This window comes from Brassica rapa, chromosome A07 (assembly GCF_000309985.2).
Source record: "Brassica rapa cultivar Chiifu-401-42 chromosome A07, CAAS_Brap_v3.01, whole genome shotgun sequence".
Classification (NCBI taxonomy): Eukaryota; Viridiplantae; Streptophyta; class Magnoliopsida; order Brassicales; family Brassicaceae; genus Brassica; species Brassica rapa.
Genome location: NC_024801.2, coordinates 28,884,250 through 28,890,407, shown reverse-complemented (window position 1 = coordinate 28,890,407; position 6,158 = coordinate 28,884,250).

The window sequence follows — 6,158 nt, the reverse complement described above, 5'->3', positions numbered from 1 at the left end:
GCCTGACCATTTCCACCTTCATCCTCAATCCATCCAACCAACTTGCTTCCGGTTCAGAGATATAGCCGTCCATCAGATGGAGTAGTATGTGTTGTACTCTTTTTCCTTCATCGGGTTTTGTCCCACTGGGTTTTCCCGATAAGGTTTTAATGAGGCAACATGCAAGCATACTCTGAGTTCTGATCCGGACATCTCAATCCGCGACCGGTCTATTGTTTTCTTTAATTTATTTTGGTTAAGACTTTGGGCAATTGTCAGTCCTTTTAAGAGTCGTCCATTTGTTTAGGCCTTTTATCTTTTAGAGTCCATTAAGGGACAACTATTTAAACCCTTGTAGTGTGCCAATTTTTGGCTAAGTCTTTTTATGAAAATCGTTTTCCTTTAGCAAAGAAACCCTAAGTCTTTCAGTTGTGTGAAACTATTGAGAGCAGCCGCCTGACATATCAGAGAGCCGATCCATTGTTCTTTGTGGAGTCCATCGATCCATTCCATCCCTTGTCCGATCTTGAGAGAGACATACGTCCAGCAAGAACCGGATCCATATCTATCCTTCAAACCATCCTTTGATCTTGTTGAGACAGACACACGTCCAGCAACAGATCCCATCCGCCATTCTTCTCTAATATTTATCTTTTCTGTACAACCGCATATAAGAGTAGACCCAGCCGGAACCGTCCAGCCGAGCCGAGACTGAAACGCAGCAACCCTCAGTCCGTACCGTCCGACCATCCCGATCCGTGCCTACAACATTTTGGTATCAGAGCTGAAGTTTCATGTGAACCATCCCTAGCCGTTGCACTTCAAAAAAAAAAAATTTTGGTATCAGAGCTGAAGTTTCCTATGAACCATCCCTACGAACTGACCCGATCCGTGCCTAAAACCATCCCTAGCCGTTGCACTTCAAAAAAAAAAATTTACTTTCGTTTTTTTTTTTTTGAATTTTTCGGATAGTTCTCCAAGTTTTCGATTTTTGCATTTAAAAAAATTAGTTTTGCTTTCTTTCCAAGTTTTCAAAAAAAAATAAGAAAATATTCCCACTTTCCTTTTTAATCTTGATTCGATTTTCAACTTTAATTCCACATTTATTTCTTTGCCTTGGTCGATACTCTAGTACCCGACCCAAGCCTCTATTTAAACCCTTTTGCCTTTGATCTTTTCTTTGAGTTTCCTTTTCAAAAAATATGGGAGATGTAGGTCAAGACCAAGCGGCCATAAACGCTCAGCTCCTAGCCAAAGAGCTGAGGGCGAATCTTAGGGCTATCACTGCCGAGCTTGCTCAGCTACGGCAGGGAGGCAGGCCCAATGGACCTCGGCCACCCAGGAGGAACCAGCCGGACCTGCATGACACTGTCTCGGACTCGGACATGACTGATGATAAGCGCAGTCAGGACGAGGAAAGGCTGAACCGGGGACGAAGGAGGAACGCGCGAGGACACCGGGACCAAGTAGGAGGAGGCCGTGACCATAAAGGAGGTCGATACCGAGAGGAGGAAGAGCCATGGTTAGGAGGCAAGGCGCTTAAGCTGAACCCTCTAACGTTTGCCGGCAAGGTTGATCTGGATGCTTACATCGTGTGAGAGAAGCGCAAGGAGTACATCTTTGACTATTACCAGTATAGCGAGGCTAAGAAGGTCGCCCTAGCAGCAGCCCAGCTGACGGACAATGCTCTTTCATGGTCGGATGGAGACGTCGCCTAGTCTGGACCAGTGTGGAGAGCGCGTAATTGGACCGAGATGCGGACCAAGCTTCGCATGAGGTACATTCCATCTTACTACCAGCGTGATGTGCTAAAATGTTTTCGTAAACATACGCAGGGAACTAAGACCGTGGAGGAGTACTTTGAGGAGTTCGAGGCACTTAGGAACAAGCTTGATACCGACGAGCCCGAAGAGACGATGATGTCCCAATTCCTGGAAGGGCTGCAAGACCGCATTGCCAGCAAGGTGGAGAGACAACAGTATGAAGATTTCAACGACCTACTGCATTTTGCTACGGAAGCCGAGCAGCACATCTAGCGCAAGACGGCCAACACCAGTCGCAGCAAACCCGCGTGGACTCAACCGGGTGCAAAACATGGCGACAAGGGCAAGGCGATTGAGATTGAGAGCCGATTCAAGACGAACCAGGCTGACTCGTCCAACGCACCCAAACCAGAGCAGGGTAAGACTCAAGCCCAAACTTTGCGTACTCGTGACATCGTTTGTTATAAGTGTCAGGGCAAGGGCCACTATGCCCGGGATTGCCCAAACAAATGAGTGATGGTCCTAAAGGGAGATGGCGAGTATGAATCCCGAGATGAGGCAGAGGCTGCGGCAGTGATATCTGATGAGGAAGTGACCGACTACCCGGAGACAGGCGAGCTGCTAGTGACCCGGAGAGCTCTTAGCACCCTCTTTGATCCAGAGACCATCCAGCGGGAGAACATCTTTCACACAAGATGTAGTATTGATCACAAGGTATGTAGCTTGATCATTGATGGTGGTTCTTGTACTAACATGGCTAGCAAGTATCTTGTTGATAAGCTAGGGTTGGTAAAAACTGCGCATCCTCGGCCATACCGTCTCAAATGGCTCAATGATGAGACTGAGCTCAAGATTGCCGAACAAGTTGTTGTGTCCTTCAGTATTGGCAAGTAATGACCAGGTCAAGTGTGATGTTGTACCCATGCAAGCCGGCCATATACTTCTAGGAAGGCCATGGCAGTTTGACAAGGAGACCCTTCACCATGGACGCACCAACGTCTATAGCTTCACCCACAACAACAAGAAGCACAGCATAGCACCTCTCAGCCCCCAAGTTCATGACATGCAGAAGGCAATGGCACAGTCCGGCCAGGTAAGTAATACTAACCTTTACATGACTTCTGGACAAGTGCTTAAATCATTACAACATGAGACACAGGTGCTACTAATGATCTTTAAGGAAGGTTGTTTTGCAGGTTTTGAGGCTCCTGAAGTACCGGGCGTAGTACAAGACCTCATGGGACGTTACAAGGATGCCATTCATGATGAGATTGCAGCCGGTTTACCCCCTGTCCGTGGCATAGAACATCAGATCGACCTTGTACCCGGCGCTCCCCTACCAAATCGAGCCGCTTACCGTGTCAACCCTGAGGAAGCTAGGGAGTTGCAGCGGCAGGTCCAAGACCTCATGGACAAAGGCTACATCCGCGAGAGCCTTAGCCCCTGTGCAGTCCCGGTTCTATGGTGCCTAAGAAGGATGGAACGTGACGCATGTGTGTGGACTGCCGAGCCATCATCAACATAACCATCAAATATCGGTACCCTATACCTAGATTAGATGATATGTTGGATGAGCTGAGTGGGTCTGTTGTGTTTTCTAAGATTGATCTCATGAGTGGATGTAATAACCCTCACGAGCCAATAAATTTTTGGTCGAGAAAAATCCTGCTCGACCAGTTTTTAATTGGTTCGACCATGATTAATAAAAATAAAAATCGACCCGGTAGATTAATTTATCGACGGGACTGTCTTGTGGTCGAAAGACCTTCACTTGATAGTTTGGCCGAGTCTTAAATATTTTGGTCAAATTTTTATTAAGCTGGACGAGACTTTCCGGGACAAGACGAGAGACAAAGACAAGGAATATTTGGTTGAAAAATAATTTAAATGATCAACCAACTGCCTAATTAATTTTGGACCAGACTCATGTCTTCCACCAGCCTGCTTGTTCAGTATTCAGTCACTTGACTTGCACCTGGCTGCTTAATTAGCTTCTTCAGTAAATGGCACATGACAATCACAAGCTGCCTGTGTGCTTGTTTCCTTTCCCTTTGATTAATTTTGATTGGCTGGAGACTGCTTCATGGGAAGGAAAGGACAGTCTGCTGCAGATGATGAAGCAGGTTGCCAACTGTCTACTCTTAGCCATGCTTTGTTATGAGCTAAACCCTCAGGTGAAGCAACCACAGCTTGTATTTAACCCTCCTCCAGCTGCTTCCCACGTTCTGAAACCTACAGAAAAACCAAGAATATTTCAGAGAGAAAGAGAGAAAGAAGAACAGAAAAATCAGTGAGAATAATCAGGAAAATAAATCAAGAAAAAATTGGTAGTGATCTAATGTTCAACCCTAGATCAGTTTGGTTCTTGAGAAAGATCAGAAGGTGAGATTTTTAAATAAAACCCTAGACCTAGTTGAGTTCAGATCATGATCAGACCTTGATCTTTCTCTTTGATCAGTCCAGCCACAAGCTTATCTTGGAGAAGAGGATCAGGTGAGGCCATCTAGTCCTTTGGTTTATCTTGGTAAGCTTTGGTCTCCTAGCCTCAGTCAGTATCTGATCAGAACAGTTCATGGCTACCTTAGATCTTGGTCGGATCAGTTGTATAAGTTATGATACAGTTCAGTTCTTGTTTAGTTTCGGTTTGAATTCATCTCTTAAAAACAGTTTGCTAAGCTGTTATGGATTGATTGGACTTAAACCAAACTGAACTCAGTCTGATATTTTCCTGAACTGTTGTTAACTGAATATAACTGAACTGATCTGATCTGGTATGAGAGAAACCGAGCTTGAACTAAATTGATTTAAGTAGTTTAGCCTGAACCGAACTGTCAGATTGTTGATGTTCTGAACCAAACCTTGCTCTGTTTTGATCAGCTAAGGTGTGGAGCTTTGCTAGTCCCATCCTGTCCTTTCAGACTTGTTTAAGAGGAACTCAAGTCTTGTCCAAGCTAGTTTCAAGACGGATCTTTAGGTGAGTCTAGACAGAATATGAGATAGATCAGGAATGAGTACATGATTGACTTTAAATTATAGTATCTCAATTAGATAGTAAAGTCTTTGAATCCTTTAAGAAGTGTATGGTGTTTACTTAGTGTAAACACTTACACTTGAAGATTAATCAAAAGGTTAAAGTGAGGTTAATCATAATCATAGTACTTGTTCTCAAGTACTAATCTTAATTATGAAATAATCATGGTTTTGATTATGGATTAATCGTGGTTTAATTAAGAATTAATCTTGGCTTAATTGAGAATTAATATGAGATTAATTAAGGATTAATCATGATTAATTAAGTACTAATCTTGGATTAATTAAAGATTAATATGAGATTAATTAAGGATGAATCTAGGATTAATTAAGAGTTAATATGATTAATTAAGGATTAATTATGGATTAATTTTAGAATAATTATGGAAGTTAAATCATGTGAAGTCTTGTTATATTCACTATCCCTAAAGCCCCCGCATTACCGTGACTTGGTCCTGCGAACGGAACAAGGTCATGAAGACACGATGATGGGGTAGCTCCCTGGAGACCGTGTACTGCATGACGATGCAGTGTCGGATTGTTCATACCGGACATTCGACAATGATGGTGATGCTAACTCACTAGTCTCGGTTAGCCTTAGTGGTTTCTCGGGTCTAGTATATATATTGTATTATATGAGTATGGTAACGGGCGGGTGTTGTGGAAGTGATGTTTAAAATAAGAATTCACAATGATGAACGATATTAAAGTATAGTACTAGTACTTGCATGATCATGTATATGCATTTGATAACTGTTTGGTTTACTTTTGATTGTGTTGTTCATGACTCATTCGTGTGTGCAGTTAACCCTTAGGCGGGAGACACTTTACTTTTTGGACGGAAGGAACGGCTAACCAGCGGTAGTATTTTGTTGTCCTTGCAACATACCTTTTGATGTATATTTACTTAAAACGTTGTTGGGCAATAGGCCCTAGGATAAAACTATAACACTTTGCAGGATGTTTAAAGTAAATAAATAATGTATAAAATATGTATATAAATCATGAGTTCTCATATGATATTAGTCCTTGTCCGGGACGAACTAACTATCGAATATTGCTTTATCGGGTTGAAAAGCCTAGAGTAATATCCGATAGGAGCGTCTGTGTTCTTTGATTGTTGGTCTAAGGCGATCGGATTTATTTCGAGAACCTCGGGTAGACCAGCAGGGAACATCGACCGTGTAATTTCCGGTTATCTATGATCGGGGGTGTCACAGTGGATACCATCAAGTCCGCATGAAGGAAGGAGATGAGTGGAAAACCGCCTTCAAGACCAATCAAGGTCTGTACGAGTGGCTGGTGATGCTGTTTGGCCTTACCAACGCCCCTAGCACATTCATGAGGCTCATGAACGAGGTCCTCCGACCTTACATTGGTAAATTT